Below are 21,563 nucleotides of genomic sequence, written 5' to 3'. Positions count from 1 at the left end.
TATTTAAGTTCCAAGGCCGAGGTAGTCTTGTAAACAATTGACTAAATGGTAAAGGTCGACATTTTCATACTACAGTAATAATATTGTTAAAGGCATATCGCATTTAACTCACACTGCTCTTAATGCAATCATGGGCTTTTTAAAGTGTTTAAACTTTTCAAAATCCTGCTAAAGTCTAAATTTAGCATATTGACACGGAATCTGGATTTATACCCTATTTAAAACCATTTTTAACAGTTTTCTTTGGTTTAATGCTTTCTTAAATAAAACACTGCATGATTTCCAGGTTGCATATTTGCATACTATTTTAATTTGCAAATTATTTTTTTTATCAAATATCCTGATATTAATGTTTTTTTTCTTTCAGGGTGTTTAATTAAACATTACTATGTTAGCAAAAACTTTTCATTTTTTAAATCTCTACTACTAATTTTAAACTTGGTTTGTGTTAAGTGAAAGTTAAATCATACACTGCAAGGTGTAGGAAGATTTGTTTAAATGAACCCAATGATATAGATTTGATTACCAAGTTTGAACTGTTAACTGTTTAACAATTTTAGACTTGTGGCTTTCTTTCTTTGATTTGTTTGTTTTTGCTTTGACTTCTATGCTACACTAGTTTGCCATGTAGCAATTGCACTGTGCAATATTACAATAAGGACTGGGAAAATTTTTATGGATGTAATGTCTATTACAGTTTGCGATAGTATTTCTCTCTAGTTCTCAGTGATTTAAATGTGACCAAGCCTTCTGTACTTTGTCACAAAAAGCGGGTTTTCCAGGTGACTATTTTGGTGAGTGTCAAAAATAAGAATTTATGGTGTATTACTGTTGATTCACTTTGAATTAAAATATATATATTGCAAAAAAAAAGTTCCAACAGAAGGACTTAGGTATCTTAGGGGTCATAGTATTCCTCTGAGCTCCTTATTTGTCATTATTTTCCTTGTTCCTGTGGGTTTCTGCAGTTTTATATTCAGTTCATTAGATGGGGGTCTAATCTACAGTAGATTTTGCAGCAAAAAAAGAATAAGATGCTGAAGATTTCCATGTTCTATGACTATTAATTTTGTGAAGATTACAATTTCTGTTAAAAGAGACTTAGATAAACATTCTCTCAAATCATTTGAATGATAGGTTTGTTTTATATTTGGTTTTAAAGAAGAGCATAAGGATCCAATAAAAGTGAAAATATATATAAATTTCCTATAAAAGAAATGTTGTAAACCCCATAGGCACCACCAAATCAATTTAGTTTTAAACCTCTGGCTCACAAGAAGAAAACCATAGGCATCAGTTTTTCTGAACTTCTCCATCCTGGGTTATACCACAGTTCTTAGCTCTTCTATAGGGTGAAGGTTGGGGGATGGGCATCTTGACTTTGCTCTTTCTGCCACATTCCTGTCCATTAGAATGTCTGCTGTGCACAAGGCCTTTTCAATACCAACAGGTTCCTCCTGTTCCTGTCATGTGCATAGCATAGAATCCTTTCTTGCTGAGGCTGCCTGCTGAAGACTGCTCAGCCATTTCCTCTTGCAGGTTCCAGAACATTCTTGTGGCCCCTAAGAACCAGGATATAGGTCTCTTCCGTTCCAAGAGTTCACAGATCTCTGACTTCTCTTTCCATTGTCCTAGCTCAAGGGGACAGCAATATAATGGAAATCATTTCCATTGTGTGCATATTATCAAATGTTCTTTCTACCTTCTCAGCAAACTCCATAACCAATGAATTCTCCTAAATTTGGGCTTTTAAGAAACACTAGGCAGAACTTTGGTCTATTTTTGCTAATTTCCCTCCTAATACAGGATAAGTTAATATAAAAAAAAATAGAATTCCACGCACATGATTGAGGTTCAAGTGGTCTCAAACCAGTTAGACCTTCATGCATTGACTGACAGTCAACACCAGAGTCATACCATCCACGAACACACATCCAATCAAAAATTCTTCCTTATCCTGCTGGGTAGAAAAACTCAGTACAATCTGAGTTCATTAAAATGATGAACAGCTATTGTTGTTTTATGATAATATTATGAGTAAAATCACACTTCATTTCAGACTCTGGCACCTCGGGGATTTCCCAGTACCTCACTGCGACACTGCTTTCTAGATTTTGTATGCAGTTTGTATATTGGTGATGTCCTTGTTGGAGCATTAGCAAAGATTAACACAATAGAAAGCACTCTATTCTATTCAAACATCCAGATTTGTGGTAAAAAAGAAAAAAAAACATATATTAAAAAATTGAAGTTGCTATCCAGAGAACTGTATGACATGGTCTGTGTTGTAGTTGACTAATGAAAGATGTATTTATCAAAAATATTTTTTTAAGGAAGGACTCCAGCTTTTTTGGGATTACTTTCTTCCAAAAGGCAGGCATTCCTGAGCTGCCCTATCATTTACCAGGAAAAAAGTCATCCTGTGGAATTTAGCTTACCAGAATAAGAATTCTTTTAGGCTATTAAGCAGCTACTGATTTCAGAATTTCTGTTCTCACATCACGATGAATATAAGTAAGGCTGCTAAAAGACAATACTTATCTGACAGAGTGTTACCAACACTCAACACAGATTATAGATGACATTGGGATTTTATTTACCCATCTCTCAGCAACCATGTCATTTAGGCACGGTTGAACAAATAAATGGTCACTATTATCTTAGAGAACAAACTATTAGCAACTACATGAGCATGGTTTATAATTTTTGATATCACAAACTAGATTTCTGTTTTCTAGCTCAGCATGTAGGGAACTTGGAAAATGTCAATTTTATCATGAAAAGAAGGGAAAAAATGTGAACAAAATGAAAATAAGCAATTCTTCTTGTATCCATCAGAAAATTGGGGTCATGTGGCAAACCCCTGCCCCAAATTGGAAAGGCCGGAATGACAGAGAATCACAAGTTAGAAGAGCCAAAGTGCAGGAATCAAAGCTTCTAAAGAACTGGTACCAACACAGGAAGTTTTACACTATGACTGACAGATTGCTGAGGATCTCTGTGGACAAGTTTGCGAGTTAAAAACTCCAGAGGAGCCCAGTCTTAGGGGAGCACCTATGCTTTAGTAAGTTTACCTCCAAGAGCCCTAACAGGGTAGGGGAAAATCTGATAAAACCCTTATGTTTCCAGCAGGAAAGGATAAAATTTGCCATTTAAATTCAACCAGAGCATTAACAAGGCCTGCTCTCAGAGAAATCATTTTACCTGAGTCTAAACAGCTGGGGTTTTACCAAAACCTAACTGACCTGGGAGAAGGGAAATATCTGACTCCAGTCCCCTCTAGCATTTCTCACTCACCTAAGGGGAAAAAGCTTGAAAAGAACTTGGGAAAATTACAGCTCAAGAACATGCTCATTAAAAACCACAGACCTAATAACAGGACACCATAGGAAAGTACCTTTCTCCCCACACCTTACCATTGCATCAATACAATCCGTGGAAGACAACTAGGGAATACAACCCACAGAATTACAGGTCTTAGACTCCATCTAAGAAGAAACCTCTAGGGAAACAAAAAGAAAACAGAGAACAGATACAAGGATACCAAAGGAAATTTTGACCCATAATACCTACAAGTACATCAAAATGAAGCACAGCCTAACTCCAAGTCTGAGGAACATAAAAATTTCACAAGATACTTATTTACCCATGTTTCATTATTCAGTATATTATGTTTTGATCTCAACAAAAAGTTGTAAAAGTATACTAAAGGTCAGAAAACATAGTTTGAAGAAACAGAGCAAGCATCAAAACCAGACTCTCATCAGGGAGGTTGAACTTATTAGACTGAAAATTTAAAACAACTATGACTAATATGCAAGAATCTGTAATCAAGAAAGATTTTTAATGCATTTTCAGTGGATAACATGCAAGGACAGATAGGTGATTTAGGTGTAGGTGTGTATATTAAGAATCAAAAGGAGATCTAGAAATCAAAAACACTAGCAAGAGTAGAGAATCCCTATGATTGGTTCTTCAAAAAAATGAGCACAACTGAAGAAATAATCTGTGAATTTGAAGAAATGTCAGTAGAACTTCTAAAATATACAGAGAAAAAGGAATGGAAAAGACAACAGAATATCCAAAAACCATGGACAAACTACAACATGTATAGCAAGTACATAATGGGAATCGTAGAAAGAGAGTAGAAGAAGGGACAGAATAAATATTTGAGGCAATCATGACTGAGGATTTCTCACTCACCTAAGGGGGAAAAGCTTGAAAAGTACTTGGGAAACTCACAGCTCAAGAATATGCTCATTAAAAATATGCTCAACAATATGCTCATTAATTAATGACAGATACCAAACCAAAGATCAAGAAAGTGCAGAGAATATCAAGAAAGATCAAAACCAAAATGTAGACCAGCACATATAGTATTCAAACTGGAGAAAATCAAAGATACAGAAGAAATCTTGAAAGAAACTAGAGGGGAAAAATTCTACCTAAAGAATAGCAAAAGTAAGAATTACATTGGACTTCCCAGAAACCATTACTAAGAGAAGAGTGAAGTGTATTTAATGGTTGGGGGAAAAACCCATTTTAGAATTCTTTTTTTAGTTTGTGTTTTATTGGTACATTGCAGTTTTACATAGTTACAGGGTTCATTTTTTCATACTCATAAATGCATATAACATCATTGGCTCCATTTCAATCCTCAGTATGTCCCCTTAACCTCCTCCTCCCTCCCCGATTGCCTTCCTCTACTTTCTTGACATTCCTCCTATTAATCTAGTTTTTAAAAATGGTATGAGATTATCTTTCAAAAGTAAAAGGAAATAAAAATTTTCTCACACAAAAATTGGGGAAATTTGCAGTCAGTAGATCTGGTTTGCAAAAAAATGTTAGAAGAAATTCTTCAGAAATAAGAAAAGTGATCTGTCAGAAATTTGAATCCTGCAATATATGAAGGTAAACTATATAACAAAACATAGAGACTATTGGCTGTCAGCAGAGTCATGAATAGTGATGGCAAGGTTTTCCTTTGTTCAAAATATTATTCACCTATCAATAATAAAGGTCATTCCTAATGATTTAATGACAGCATGACTTATTTATTCAACAAATAATTATTAAGCATAGCATACTATATGCCAGAAAAGAGAATAACTACTACTTCTAAAATGAGTATACAATTTCATTAATATAGAGAAATGCTACCTTAACAATTAATAATACAGGAAGATTATACCACTTGAAGCAGTTGCTGTAAGTGGCATAGGCACAAAGTTAAGGGACATTTTCAGGGAAGAACCTAGCATTACTTAGAGGTGTCAGGAAAGGTTCAGCAGTGAACACAGTGTTACAGCTGAGATCTAAACGATAAGAGGAGTTTGCAAAGAGATGACAACAGTGTATGCGACTGTACGAAGAAGGATGGCAGGTACAGAGAATGCAAAGGGATTCAGCATCACTAGAATTCAGAAGGAGAAGAATAGGAAATGACTCTGGACCAGTGAGCCATCAGATGGGAAAGGCCTTGCATGCTGGCAACTGGACCCTTCTGTGTGGACTTGCTTCTGTTTACCTATGGGAAAAGTGGATTCACTGAAGAATAGTGGGTTCTGAAAACAAAAGCACTGAGTGATAATAACGGTCACTGTCACCAAGCCTCTATTCTAAACCATTTACCTAGGACAATGCATTGAAGTGCCACAACTCACAGCAAGGCCCGTGTGATTAGTCTTAGGTCCTGCAGCTAGCTGGCAGTGCTGGGTAGGATGTGATATAGACAGCTCGTGTTTACCCCTCTGATAGCTATGTGCAAGACAAAGGAGGTGGTGATAAACTAGGGTAATGGTCATGGCAATGGAGAAAAGGGACAGACAGTCCAAAAGTAGAACAGAAAGACTGATGAACAATTGAGTGTGTTGGGGCTCATAGAAGGTCTAAGAGGTCACTGAGGGTCCTGACTTGGGGAAATGGAGATGACAACTGCATTCCAAAACCACGGGGAGTGCTGCTGGGAGGGAGATGGTTTTGAAATTACTTTATCCACTCATCTATTCATTCACTCATCTCTTCAGTCAATAGTGACTGCCTCCCTACATTAGGCAATCTATTAAGTGTGGATAGACAATGTTGAATAAATCAGAAAAAGTTCTCATATATCTTACTGTCTAAAATTAAATTCAATTTTCAGAAATGCTAGAACATCCATAGGCCATCAAGTTACACATGTCTACCCATAGAGAAGAATATAAAGCTAGATAGTTGGCAGGAATCACAGATTCCCAAGGAGAAGAGAGTTTCAAAGAGAACAACTACTAGAACAAAATGCCTCTAAGAGATATTTATAGCATGGGCCAATAGTGTCCCACTGGTGTTAGAGGAGGACTTAGGGACAAGCATGAATATGTCCTGGATATTGGTTCATTTGTACTGACTCTTCATCATTTCTATATTAAGAATCTTCACCAGGTATTCTGATGTTGATCAACAGTAGGTCCTTGCATTTTAATGAGGTTTTGGGTCTTCATTATATAAGCTCCCAGATGCTATTGGGCCAAAGGGTCTTGTTATGTTGGGCAACTTGATGAAGTGTACTTCCATAGTAATTTCTTCAAATAGGAAATCTTCAAAACATATTTGCTAGAGTCTTCTATTTAAAAATGTTTCTTCCTATTTGTCCTAACATGTGATAATAGCCAAAAAATATTGAAAGCAATATTTTTTCTTTGGATAGTTCACATTTTGGGTTGAATTTTCATTCATAGTTAATCCCAACAATCATAAACTTGGTTATAATTCTTAATTAATGATATGGTTGATTCAATTTGTCCACTATAAATAGCAGAATTTTGGCCTTCAGCATCAGTATGACATGCCCCTTGTCCAAGTACATTTTGACTTTCAGCAAAGCACAGAAAATATGGCCTGCTTCTGCTCTGCTGCATATGTGGCCTCAGCTGAAGACACTTAAATGGCTGGGTATGACTTGACAGCTGAAGGTCATAATCATTTGAGACTCTTTACATGTCTGGCAATTGGTCTAAGATAAATCAAAAGCAGGACTCAGCTGGGGCTGTCACCTAGAGCTCCTACATGTGACCATGTGACTTCCACATATGGCTTGAGTTTCCTCACACCATGGTGGCCTCAGGATAGCTGAACTTCTTATATGATGGTTCAGACACCATGAACAATTGTTCCAACTAACAAGGTGGAAACTGCAGCGCCTAACCTCAAGGCCAGGGAGCACCACAAACTCACCTGAATCAAAAGGGGATATAGAATCAACATATTTATGGAAGCTCAACAAAGAATGTGTTTAGTAAACTTATCAGGGTTTTATGAGAATGAAATAAGAACAAAAATGATTAAGATTGACTCACTGTGTATTATGGTACAAGGATGGCATTGAACTTCAACTGGAAAGACTTGTGCTAGAGTTAGATTACCAAAGATCAGATGTTATGCAAAAAGCATATTATCTGGATTTGTTCATTCATTCAAAAAATATCAAGAATACCATGGTGGAAAAAAAAAAGATTTCTTCTTCTTATGAAGCTTAAACTCTTTTAGGCTAATGGAGAGTAAGGAAAGAGATGCTAAAGAAGCAATAGAACACATGAGCATGATGGTTTAAGACACAGATGTACAACCAAAGAAAAATCAGGGAGGAACCCTGAGCATTTGATAGGAAGCTCCAATCTAGACCACGGGACCTGGTTTACCACGGTTACAGAGCATGGGAAGCGAGCTACTTAAGACCTCAAAAATCTCAGAGATGACACAGATTGAGTGCTTGACAAAATTTTTAAGAAGACAGAATGTAAATGTATATATATATATATATATATATATATATATATATATATATATATATAAAATTTAAGTTCAAATGTCAAACAAAACATCATATGTGAAGCTAAAGAAAGGAAATGGAGCCATGGGTCAGAAGCAATGTGTGTCAGCACAAACTGGAATAGGGTTGATGGGAAAGGTCAAGTGAAGGTGCTGTACTGCTTTTTTTGATCTTCACCTATGTATGGAGAATAGGGCTGATTCAAGAAATAGAGCTGGGCCTTACCATTAAATACAGCAGACCAGAAATTAAGACACAGATGAGCTAAAAAGAAGTTATTTGCAAGGCAAATAATTGTCAAAGAATTGGTATCTAGAATATGTAAAAAAAAAAAACTCCTTCAAATTAATTTCATGAAGTCAAACAACCTAGAGGAAAAATGGGCAAAGAACATGATCAGGAATATCACAGAAAAGAAAATCAATCTCACTATAATCAAGGAAATTCAAAATAAAACAGTAAAATAAAATGTACAACAAAGACTAAAAATAATAGTAGTGCACCATTTTTAAAGGTATTACCTGCCTCCAAACACACATACAAGATAATTTCAGTGTTTACAGTGATTAAACTAGATACATATAACCCACCTTGGCTAACTGTTGGAAACTGCGCAAGGCTAAAAACAAATTTTAAAAAATGTAAAAATGAACCATTTAGGCAGAGTTTTAAAATGAACAAACAATTACTACATAATGATTTGGATACTTTCACATATAATAAAATATGAATATAATGTGGTGGTGCCCACCTATAATCCCAGTGATTTGGGGTTAGAGGCCAGCCTCAGCAACTTAATGAGACCTATCTCAAAATAAAACATAAAAAGTGCTGGAGAATATGGCTTAGGGGTAAAGCACCCCTGGGTTCAGTCCCCAGTACCAACAACAAACAATCAAACAAACCCACATCATTTCAGGTTATACTGTGCAGAAAGGGGAGGAAATTCAATTGTGGGGGAGGAGAATTTCCTTTGCAGGCTGTCCATTTTCCTGCTCTGTCTTCTTTCTGACAAAGAATTAGGTCTAACACAAGGTGCTGAAATACAACTGGTGATCCTATACAACTTTTTATATGCTTGGAATATTTTGCAATAAATTCTTTTATATAATAGAAACAAACATAAAAACTACACAGAACATTAACGTTTAATCCTCCTTCATGGGGAACTGGGGAAGACACTTGTACAGATCTGGCCAGGGGAGATGTGTCTATCCTATGTACTTTGGGTTGTGTTTTTCCTTTGGTACACTTTTCCTAACCCTAGTGAAGTTCTTGTTCTGTACCTTATGTTTAAATGTGTATATCCATGTGCCTCAGAACTGTACTACTACAGAAAGTACTTTGTTTCTCTGTTTTAAATATTTCAAAGTTCATACAGTAAATGCAGGATTTTTTTTTTCGGATTTTCTTGTTTTTATTTTTATGCAACTACACTCATAAGGAGATTCTGGAGGATACTGATTCTACAGCTTTTCTGTTTCATCTGAGTTTTCAGTCTTAACTCTCTTCTGTATTGTGGGTGGAGATGGGTTTGTATTCTTTAATTCTGGTAGGAAAAAATACCTCTAAATTTGGGTAAGATCTGAAAATGTCTCATTCATTGTGCAGAAATTATGGATTTCATATTTTATTTCCAAAATTATTTGAATATTTAACTCCTGCTGCTAAGCAGTATGCTAGGTTCTAAGTATGGGCTTACCACACAGCCATGTGGACCACAAGAGAAGCCTGAGAAGTAAGTCCCTGGAGGATATCCTGAAAGAGCACCCACCCTTACCTGACTCAACACTTTTGCAAAGGATTGGTTGTTGGCTAGGCGTCAGTTTTGTATCTGTTCAATGCTAAACCAGGACTGAAGGGCAGTTCATCCTTCCCCATCCCATTCCTATCTTCATATTAGTAACAGTAATTTGTAAATGTCTTCCATTAAGTTTGCTCATGTTGTTACCACCCACGTTCAACTTCCTCTTGGTGACACCATGATCATGCCCCACACCCATGCCTAGAGGAAGTGCAAGCAGTGACTGGGGAAGTCTTAGCCTGGCTTCCTGACCGGCACACTGGAGTGCACAGCTCACAACCACATCCAGATCGTCAGTTCCCTGGCTGCCTAGGACACCACGTTGCCACATGACCTTTGCCAAGTCATTTCTTTCTGTTCTGCATAACATAAGGTTTAATTATGATTATCTCCCTCTTCAACATGTGATGAGAAGCTATTCACAACAAAACCTGTAAAATCCACACACATGATGAGAGAAGCAGATATTAAATATATTTTTTAAAATGTTCTAAATTGAATATTCACTTCCTCCCTGACTCCACATGTCCTTAAAATTTATCTGTAAAGACCACAGTAGCAGGACCACCTTATGAGGCCCTTCTGCTAAGGCTACCCACTAAACATCTTTTTCTAACTCCAAATATGGCCCAATTTTCAGCTGAATGATCTTTGTGTGGAGAGGGGTTATCTTTTCATTATTCTCTCATTAAACACATGGCTGTTCTTTTTACTTCCCCCAAGAAAACTGAGGTCACCTGGTTGATTTTCAGTTGGCAATTCATTCTTGTTCAGTGCCAGACACATGGCGTGGTCTAGTAGCCAACTCCACTTGGGTCTGGGATCGTATTCCCTCCAGTCACCAGTATATGTCCAAACACTTGTGAGTGCACTGGAGGGCAGAAGGCTCAAAGAGGTGAGATCAGTCCAGGCTGGCACACACTCTGTGGGAATCAGGGACAGAGTCATACTTCAAAGGGGTGCGATAGAATGATTGACAATGCACCAGGACAGCTCGTGGTAGGTGGAAGGACAAGGGGAGAAAAATAAGCTGCCTTGGTACGCTTTTTCAAGTTTCTTGTTTTCTTCCATCTGCATACTCTTTCAGTGGCCTTCATATTTGTATGTGGACATTGAAGGATTGCTGAACAATGCCAGAGTCACAGAAATTGCCTACTGTGCTTTTGATCTTCCCATATGACTGAATTTCCTGAATCATCGTGTTGCTGTGTGTGCACATATGTGCACACGTGAATCTTCTGGCAAATCTCCCAGAAGAGCGAGCGCTAGGACAAAGGATCCATTGGTGCTTGCAGAATGTCACAGTGATCACTTTGGCCTCCTTGGTGCAGAGCCAGACCCTCCATCTCTCACTGCACAGCGTGGCTGCCAAGTCCACGGAATTTTCTCCTTGTGACAGTCCTTGGTGCTGCCTCCTTAAGAGGAGAGTGATTTTTCAGAAGCCTTGAAAAATGTTGCTTTTTTAAAAATGAAACTTCACGCTTTACCAACTATGGGCAGGAATTTGGCTCTTGTCCTTTAACCCTTGCCATCTGTGGTGCCTTCTAGATCTAGTTACAGGATGCTTCCGGAATTCAGTGGAATGGGAAAGCCAGTGACACAGAATAATTCACTGTTGTCCTCTAGGTTTGTGTACAGCTTTCTGTCTAGTATCAATTTTAGTCAATTCCATGATTTATGCTTCAAACTTAGTGATGCTCAAAGGGCAAATTTCAGGAGAGGAAGAAATCTCTTAAGTTCTCAAACTGTACTTTGCATGTACAGTGTTATCAAAATTGTTAAAATAAGTGACTCACGGAAGACCTATTGCCAGTGCTTCACTTTAAAGTGACTCAGATCATCAACTTACTCTAGAACACAGTATAACAGCATGATTATCTTCAGGCAGACATCTTTCAAATCAAGGACACGACCACAAACTGCAGCCCTTTGTGTCTGCACTACCCAAAGGAGGGAACATGAGAATCTTTTCCCTTTTTTCAATACTGTGTCGAGGGTTTGACACAAGCAGAAGGTGAGACAGGCTTCCTTCAACTCCTACCTGGTCTCACTCCACTTCTCACCTCACGTCCTTCTGCACACATAAAATGTGTGGTCTGCTCTTCCTCAGAAGGTGTTTGGCCACCAAACACCTGAGTGGAAAATTAGTTCATGTACAACCTCATGACTGAGGCTCAGTGACCCCAGCATCTGTGAGCAGAACATATGGGAACAGACCTCCTGGTGGTGCTGTGGCTTTGAGTCCAACAGTGGGGTCTGCTCCTTGCTACTAAGGTGTGCTGTGCCTCGTTAGGAGTTGAATCAGCTGTTTTAATTATCCTCTGTTTTATTTGGCTTCTGAGAGATGCCCAGAGCAGGTCTCTAATTCAGGCCCAGATGAAATTTAATCTGAATTCCAAACATTCCAGTTGTAATGGAAAAAGCACATGCTTTGGAGTCAGTGGGACCTGGTGAGCCTCCTTCAGCTGTCACTTAACAGGTGTGTTGGGAAGCAACTTAACCTCTTCAGATCCTCAGTTGCTCATCTATGGGGTAAGGACAATATTGCTCAGCTCAAGGACTGTCGTGAGGCCAAGTGAGGCAATGGGTATTATAGTCCCACACATTGTGTGCAGCTGAGGCCTCAACAAAGCAGACTCCCTCATCATGTGTCCTTGAATGTCAGCAGTCCCAGCCAATCCCATGGAGCTCACTTCTTATTAACAATTTATGCAATCTGAAAACTCAGCTGTGATATTTTTAAGAGACTATATTCCATGGCTATGATACCACCAGTGTAAAATTTAAACTTGTGATGATGGCACAGCTGTGCCCTCCATGGTTGTCACATTCTTTGGAAGCAGGGCACTGTGACAGTGCTGGAGAAACTGCCATCTATGGTATTCTTGGGGCACACAAGAGCCTGGAATTTCCAGGGAGAAATGATCATGTCTCATTTGTTTATTCTGAACAGCACCGCACTCTGTGAGTGACAAGCCATGTTGGCTGTGGTATTGCACACACTGTGATCCTATCCTGCAAAAGTGCTCCCCATACTCTTAGTATTGTGTTAATAGTATGTTTTGAAGTTCATGTTTTTGAACTCTGAGAAACTTAATGAACAAAAACTTTTGAGATGAGGGGTAAATATGAGGCTGGGAATGTAGCTCAGTAGTAGAGCACCTGCCTAGCATGTAAAATGCCCTGAGTTCCATCCCTAGTACCACACACACACACTCAAAAAAAAAAAAAAAGAGAGAGTGGGAGAGGGAGGGAGAAGGGAGAATGACATGGTTTGAATGATACACACAAGATAGTTGCTGACTCAATAGAATGACACTTTATTGTTGTTTTCAGAATAATAATATAAAAAAGAAGCCTTGGACTCCAGATGTTAATATTTGGACCCAGAAAATTGTTCTCTCTGTATACTCTTGAGAGGATATGGTGTTCATAGTTGTTACATGGTGTGCCTACTGCTGTCTACTTAATCCCATGTATCTTTATACCATCTAGGAAAACTAAAAGCAGGGCATACTTAGGAATAGGGCTCCAGTAACAGACGATAGCAGGGTGAACAGACTGTCAGAGACAAATCAAGGATTAAGTAGATTTGTAATTCGAAACTTATTTCCCCCTTTTGTGCCTTATTTTGAAATCCTATAAATCATCTCAATTATTTCTTCAGTATTATAATATAGTGCACGCTTTATAAAATATAGAACAATTATTTCATTGTTTTCTTTTCTTAAAGAAGCATAGAAATAGAGAAAAAATAAAATCTACTGTTTTGAGCTCATTCTCAGACTCTGCCTTAGTAGACAAGGCTTTGCATTTAGATGAATGTCACACTATGCATACTTCCGATGAACAGGTTGGGACAAAACTTCCTCTCTTCCTCATTAATCGGGATCCATGGTCCAACTAATTATTTTGGTGGAAAATTTGGATAGCTGAAATGTTGAAAATATTCTGGTCTTACAGAGAGCACCTAAGTGTACATTTAATTTACCTCCATTAAAATCAACTTCAGGGAATTTTATTTTAATGTCCTCATGCTTCATCCTTCCTAATTTTCAATTGTCACATTGCAGATCCCTTTACTGAAGCACTGTTTATATTCACAGAGACCAGTGATCCATTAGTCTCTGCTAGTGATAAAGGGTTTTCTGTCTTCATTTCCTAAACGTGCTTAAATGTCTCATATAAACCCTATGCTCTCCTTGGTAGCCTGGATGACCCAGAAATAAGTAGAGGTCATGCCTATGCCTCCAAGGAGAAAGCATGACAGTAGCCTTCCAAGACACAAAACATAGAAGTGTCCACCTATAATCCAAGAACCATCTACGGCATAAATCCTAACCTCTGACCCTACAGGATGAATTCCCCTTGCAGACCTGTTTGATTTGGCTCACACAGTATTCAAGTCAAAAATTTAGCAAATCACCAACATTCTGAAATGGAAAGATACTACATGAGATTCAGGATTTGTGTTTTTGAAAAAAGAAAAACAAAACAATATTATTAAATTCTCTCAACAAACAATTCAAAAAGCCAGGTATAAACACAATTCTAATCTTCAAAGTAGGAAAGAAACAGTAAAAACACTGAAAAAGTAATGCCAAAATAATGGCCAAAACAATTTCAAATGTGATGAAAAGTATAAAACTTACATATCTAAGAATCTCAAAGAATTAAAAAAAAATATGAAAAGAACTACACCAAGAACTATCAAACTTAAATTTCTTAAAAATATGAATAAAAAAAATTTATTTGGGGCTGGGGATGTGGCTCAAGCGGTAGCGCGCCCGTCTGGCATGCGTGCAGCCCAGGTTCGATCCTTAGCACCACATACAAAAAATGATGTTGTGTCTGTCAAAAACTTAAAAAAGATAAATACTAAAATTCTCTCTCTCTCTCTCTCTAAAAAAAAATAAAAGAAAAGAAAAATTTATTTAAAATAGCCAAATAAGCTTGGTCTGATTGTGCATGCCTGTAAGTTCAGTGACTCGAGAAGCTATGGCAGGAAGACTGCAAGTTAGAGACTGGCCTGGGCAACCTAGAAAACCCCTCTATCAAAATGCAACATAGAAAGGGCTGGAGATGTAGCTCAGTGGTAGAATGCTAGCCCTAGCAGAGCAGAGGCCTGGATTCAGTCCACAGCAACACACAAACACACACACATACATGCCAAACAAGACACATTACATACAAAGGAAAAAGAGAAGATATTATTTTTTCTTCTTCTTTCTTTCTTTTTAAACTTTGAGACAGGGTCTTGCTAAGTCCCTGAGGCTGGTCTCAAGCTTCAGTCTCCTGCCTCTGCCTCCCCAGCACTGGCATTGCAGGGCTGACTGTATTACATTTTCATCAGAAGTAATGAAAGTGAGAAAACACTAGAGCAAATCTTTGAAGTATTTTTTAAAAAGGAAAAAAAAAACTGCCAACCATTGAATCCTTTATTCAGTAAAAATATTTTTCAAAACCAAAAGTTCAATGAAGATATTTTCAGATATATAAAAAAAAAAACTAAAAGAATTTGTCACACCAGACCTGCAATTTAAGGAATTATTCCAGATGGACATTTGGATTCATACAAAAGAAGAAGAGCACCAGGAATGGCAATTATATGGGTAAATTTAAAGACATTTTGTGTAAAGAGAATTAACTTCTAGCTTTGGCCAATTGTGGGATTTGGCAAATCTGCTCTCAAAAAGCCACCTAAAACTGGGGAAATTAACAGAAATGGTAATTTTTGGCTTCTGGAAACCAACCAAAGGCATGTAGCAATCAGAGAATGATTGTTCTAGAAAAAGCTAAGTTCAGTTGCTTCTGGCCTAGGGCTTCACACTACCTGCTCCCCGACATCTGCCAGCATGATGCTCTGTGAGAGCTGGCATGCAGTGAGTAGGAAGTAGCACTCTTTCCACCAGTGTGGAGGTGTGTGTGGTGCCCACTGCAATGGTATCATCATTATCAGTGACTTGTGGGAGGCCAGAGGGCAGAGGAGGGCCAACAGCTTGTCTCTTTTAGCCTGGGGCTCCACTTGTGGTTGGCACAAACTTATTCCTTGCTGAAACTGCACACACTCTAGTCAGACCGAAGAGAGGTCAATGATCTCTGCACACCTGGCTGACTGTGAGGCTGTTCATGTGCTTAAGGAAGCTAGAAAAGGGCTGGTGAAAAGTACAGCCTGAGAAAGACTTGGAAGTGGATGAATGTGCTCTCTTACCTGCAGATTCACTTATGGAGGTCAGGAGACTATGTCTTGAGATGCTTGAGCATTTCTTCTGGCTAACTGTTGGCTGGGGCTACACAGTGCAGGGGAAGTCACTAGGAGTTGTGGTTAGACATGAGGTGTCCCCCAAAAGCTCATGTGTAAGACAATGTGAGAATCTTCAGAGGAAAAATGATTAGATTATAAGAGGTATAACCTAATCAGAGGATTAATCCCTCAGATATGGATTAACTGGGCAGTAATTGTGGACAGGTAAAGTGTGGCTGAAGAAGAGGTAACTGGGGATGTGCCTTTGGGATTTATATTTGTCCTTGGTACATGGAGCATTTTCTCTGCTCTCCAACTGTCATGTTCTGAGCTGCCTTCCTTTGCCACAAGCTCTGATGAGGAGGTCCAGCCTCACCTTGGGCCCAGAGCTAAGGAGTAGTCCAACCACAGACTGAATCTCTGAAATTCTGAACAAAATAAACTTTTCCTTCTCTATATTGTTCTTGTCAGGTCTTTTGGTCACAGCAATGAAAAGGGTGACTAAAACAAGATGCAAATAGGAACTAAAACCAACAAACAAAAACTGAACTGGCTAGAGACATCTATGACTACATTCCAAAGAGGAGTCAGATTTCACCATGTAGCTCAAGTGATAGATAAAAGAAAGAAAAAAAGAGAGAGGCAACAATTTTTAGAATGGAAAATAACAGAATGCACAATTGTTTCGATTATAAGATGTGCAAAGATCTAAAAGTGTTTCCTCTAAGGGTAGGTACAGGACAAGGAAGGATGTCCACTTTCATCACTCTTATTTAATATAGTACTGGAAATCTTAGCAAGAGCAATGAGATAAGAAAAAGAAAGAAATTGGAAAGGAAAATTAAAATTATCCATGTTTACAGATGACATGATTTCATCTATCGAAAATCCTAAATACTCCATTGAAAAGCCATTAGAACTGACAAATGAATTCAGTACAGTTTCAGAATACAAAATCAACATACAAAAAGAGTTCACTATATACTATTAATTAAATTGTTAAAAGTAAATTGAGCCAGCAATTCCATTCACAATTGCTAAAAAATAGAATATTTAGAAATAAATTTATCTAAGGAAGTAAAAGAGCTCTACAATGAAAATTATATAAATCACTGATTAAAGAGATTGTAGAGGACACACACACACACACACACACACACACACACACACACACACAAGACATATCCCATGTTCTCGAATCAGAAGAATCAATATTGTTTAAATGACCATAGTACCCAAATTGATCTACAGCTAAAATGCAATTCCTATCAAAATACAAAAAAAAAATCTTAAAATTTATATGGAACCACAAAAGACTGAGAATAGCCAGAATGCCTCAGGAGAGAAAAAGCTAGAAAACATTAAAGAAAGAAGAGAGAAAACCTGGAAGACACCCCATATTCATGAATATGCATAAACATTATTGTGACCTGTAGATTCAAGGCCATGCCCATTAAAATACCAATGACATTCTTCCAGAAGCAGGAAAGAATTCATGTGTGACCACAAATACCCTAAAGATGTTAAAAAACAATAGTAATTAAAACAGCATGGTATGGGCATAAACAAGCAGACACAGGACAAAGAGAACAGAATGGAGATTCTAGAAGTAAGCACAAGTCTCTGTAGCCAGCTGATCTTCAATAAGGTTGCCACACACTCATGCTGCAGAACGGGCAGTCTCTTCAGAGAGCAGAGGCATGAAACTAGACCCATAGCTGTCATTAGTTACAAAATTCAACCCAGCATAAATCCAAGACCCAATGTGAGACCTAAAACTGTGAAGGTACTCGAAGAAAACAAGTGGGACACTTTGAGACACTGAAACAGGCAAGGATATTTTGGACAAGACCCCAAAATGACAGGCAACACAAATAAAAAGAGAAGAATGAGATTCCTTCAAACTAAAAAGCTCCTGGACAGTGAAAGAAGCAAATGACAAAGTTAAGAAACAAACTTACAGAATGGCAGGAAATATTGGCACACCATACCTCTGACAAATGTTGATATCCAGAATCTATAAGAAATCAAACAGCAAAATAACAGTAATAATCCAATTTTTGAAATTGGTAATAGACCTAATGAGATGTTTCTCTAAAACAAGCTATAAATAGACAACAAGTGTGTGAAAAATCGCTCCACATCACTAATCATCAGGACAATGCAGGTCAAAACCAGGCTGAAGTGGACTCCCCTCAGCCAGCATTCACTGTGTCCAACTCTGGCTCAGGGATCAAAACTGGCCCTACTTATTTATTTTCATACTTTGTGAGTGGGAATGAAATTTAAAACACTTCTTACTTTCAAATGTTAAACTGGACTTCACACACACACACACACACACACACACACACACACACACAGTCTTAGAGTCTTAGTTTCAGGGAGAGCCCAGGGCTTGGTACTCTTGGGTTACGAATAGCACCATGCTCCTTTTCAAGGCTGACTTCTCTGGCCATTCTGACAAGTGTTACCACTTCTTCCCTGCCCCTGCAATCTGTCCATGGAGGGTGGTGAATGTTACAGATTTGTTTCCCTTCAGCACCCAGCAGCTCATGAAAACAAACAGCTAAGTTGAAGCTAACAGTAAATTGTTTTCTGAATCGTGTAAAAAAAATTATATGTATTTTTATCCAAATGTAGTAAATACAGAAATTTGGTAAGGCTTCCAGCAACCTCTCTGCTTCCAAGATCTGAGTAAATGTCTTCCTGGGGATCATCTTACACTCACCTGAGTTAGTGATGCCTCACCTTCTCCTTGTGTTTTCCATCACTATAACAAAATACCTGAGATGATCAACTTACAAATAGAAAAGTTTTGTTGTGACTTGCAATTTTTGACATTCCAGGCCGTAGTTGCTTGGGTCCTGGGGTGAGACAGGACCTCTTAGGACAGGAGCATGAAGCAAAGCAAAGCTGCTCACCTCATGAACAGGAAGCAAGAGAGAGGGTAAGGAGGGGGCCCAGGTCCTATAATCCCCTTCCAAGGGTATGGACCTAAAGACCTGCACTAGGCCCTAATTCCCAATAGTGCCACTCTGGTGACCAAGCCTTTAACACCTTTGGGAGAATCAAGAGTCACACTGTAGTATCTTATATTACCTTGCAAGCTATTTCAGTGTTGCAACATATGATTTAGGGTTTTGTTTCTTGTTTTACCTGTGTTTCTACTCTTGGTGTCCCCCCCTACACAGTATTAAATCAGCTTCCTCTGGACACTTGCAGGTGTCAGCTTTCTTTCCAAACCATTCTGTCTCACCCGCCGGAGGCTCTCTGGTTCTGGCCAGGACTGCCTTCCAGCCTTCTCTGTCTTTCCCTGGTTTACTTGGTGTGGCTTCTCTGTCTGAGGGGGGATTGACTGTGGGTCTATCCACAGAAGAGTCAGGAGTTTGGATAAGTCAGCTGTTTAAGCAGATTTTATGACCAGCCATGCAATAAAATGCATTCAGGGGTCACCTGAGAAACTTTAATCAGAACCAGGGGTCACTGGATAGCACTTCTAGACAGGATAGAAAGAAATGAGGAACAGAGATTCAAAGGGGAGGAAGAAGAGTTGGGGGAAGGGGAAAGGATCGAAGGTTCTCAAGTTATCAGGAATAACTTTTAAAAAATCAATGTGTTTTAAAATCAGAAATGGTAAAAAGAGCCATAATTGCCCAGTGGAAACTAGCGATCTGTGGCAAATTTTGACAAGAATGTTACCCGAAGACTTAATTTTTCCCTCCTGTGCAGTTTTGCATGCAAGTTTGGCCTGATGACTGGTCTCAGGATGGATATTGGATATCTCACCCTGAAGGGAGAAACATTTGCACTAAATCCTTCTCAGCTGAAAGAAAGACAGAAAAAAATCTGCATCCAAAACTCAGAGCTTGGGCAGACAAATTGGCACCACCATCTTCACTCTCCAGCCTCTCTTTTTATTTTCTGTGAGAAATAAGACTGCAGACTCAGTCACATTGGCAAATACTTGGTTGTATTATGTTGCAGGCAACTGGGAGTGGAGGGAACCAGGAGAAGGTAATTCTTAAAAGCTTTCCCTCCACTCATGCAAACAAACTTTATGCTTCTCAATAAATCTCCTGTTTTGTAAGTGGCCATTAAAATAACAGATCATTTGATTAAAATTCTGTTTTCTTTTCACAACAGTCATTTGGAGTTTTGGGGACCTCCAAATGTGATCTCGGCCATGATGTTATTAGCATTTTATTAATGCATTCAAAAGGTTAAAAGCTCTTACATTTTTATAGGGCTTTTAAAAGCAAACATTTGATTGTCTCTTGCATAAACTGAGTCTGAACCCATTAAAATGTAACAACAACTTCAGAACTGACCCTTTTTAAGGGTAAAAAAATTGACCAAGGATTTGCCACATTTTTAATTGCTTTTGAAACTGAACTGAGTCCAATATTTGGGAATGGAAAGGATTAAATCCAGTCCAACACCTTTCTTTTTTTTAACATTTTAATAAAAATTTATTGAAATTTCAGTGATGTTTTAAAGAGGAAAAAAATACAGAAAACCAAAGAACTCGCCAACTATAACACAAAATATACCTTCATGGATTTTTGTCTTTAAACCATCCCTTAGCACCTGACTTTTGAACTGAGACTCTCTCTATAGGCACCAATTCAAAATGCCATCAAGATTGACAACAGTAGTTAAAATTCCAATTCATTTGGAGGAAATCAGAGACTAGCAGATACAAATATGAAAGGAAAGTTGGGAAGTCAAACCACAGTCTCTGCACTCCCCCCAGCCCACACCAATCCCAGGACCACTCTCAGGGTGTTATATTTTCAGGAATTTCAAGTGGAGCTGGGAAGTGCTAACTCCTCCCAAAATTTGGCTAAAATAGGAAACAGTCCCCCCCATCCCAACTCTTGACATTAAAAAAGAAAAATAAATTTTGCAGATAACTCTTTTGAAAGTGTGTAGTTGTAGGTGCAGAAAGTCTGTTTTCTAAGTGTGAACAGCAATTCTGTGACCTGGAAATAAAATCGACTAAAAGAAAACAAGAACAAAACCTGACAATTGCAATCATATTTACACAGAGCTATGTACAATGTCAATAAATTAAAGTTTAATTTTCCAAGCATTTTCATATTCCACCTATTTACATGAGTTATCAAATAATTACATAAATACTTTGTCTAATAGTCTCGCTTCTTCTTTATTTTTTTTTAAACCTTGTTATTGCGTATACAGGAAAGAACAAACTGACGAAGAGGGACATCAATCCAGCTACAGAGCTCAGATAAAATAAATTCAGTTTTTATTTCCCCCACCCCTCTTCTGTGTCCCCCCCACCCCCCACTTCCTTGGGGTTGCAGACTTGAGAGCACAGGTTGAGAGGGGATGGGGTTGTGTTGTTTTCTCTAAAAGCAAGCGTTCAAAATAAAAACCACAAATATACTACTGTGGAACATGCAAGAAGAGACCTATAGCGGCTCTTAAAACATCACAAGAATATTAAAAATACACAGATTTCCTTAATATAGACTAAACAAGAATGGCAGGGACCTCCCTCCCCAAACAAGGCTGCTCAGTAATTTATTGAGAACCAATATGCAAGTCACTATGAAGTTTTTCACTCTTCACAAATAATCATGTTTAATGTATGCATTTGCCCCCGATTTTTAAAAATTTTATTCGTTTCCACTTGACACGGTGAAAGGAAAAAAAAATAGATCATATAAATCCACATTGAG

The sequence above is a fragment of the Callospermophilus lateralis genome, unplaced genomic scaffold (assembly GCF_048772815.1).
Source record: "Callospermophilus lateralis isolate mCalLat2 unplaced genomic scaffold, mCalLat2.hap1 Scaffold_89, whole genome shotgun sequence".
Lineage (NCBI taxonomy): Eukaryota > Metazoa > Chordata > Mammalia > Rodentia > Sciuridae > Callospermophilus > Callospermophilus lateralis.
The sequence above is the reverse complement of the archived record's forward strand: the minus strand, read 5'-3'. Positions refer to the sequence as shown.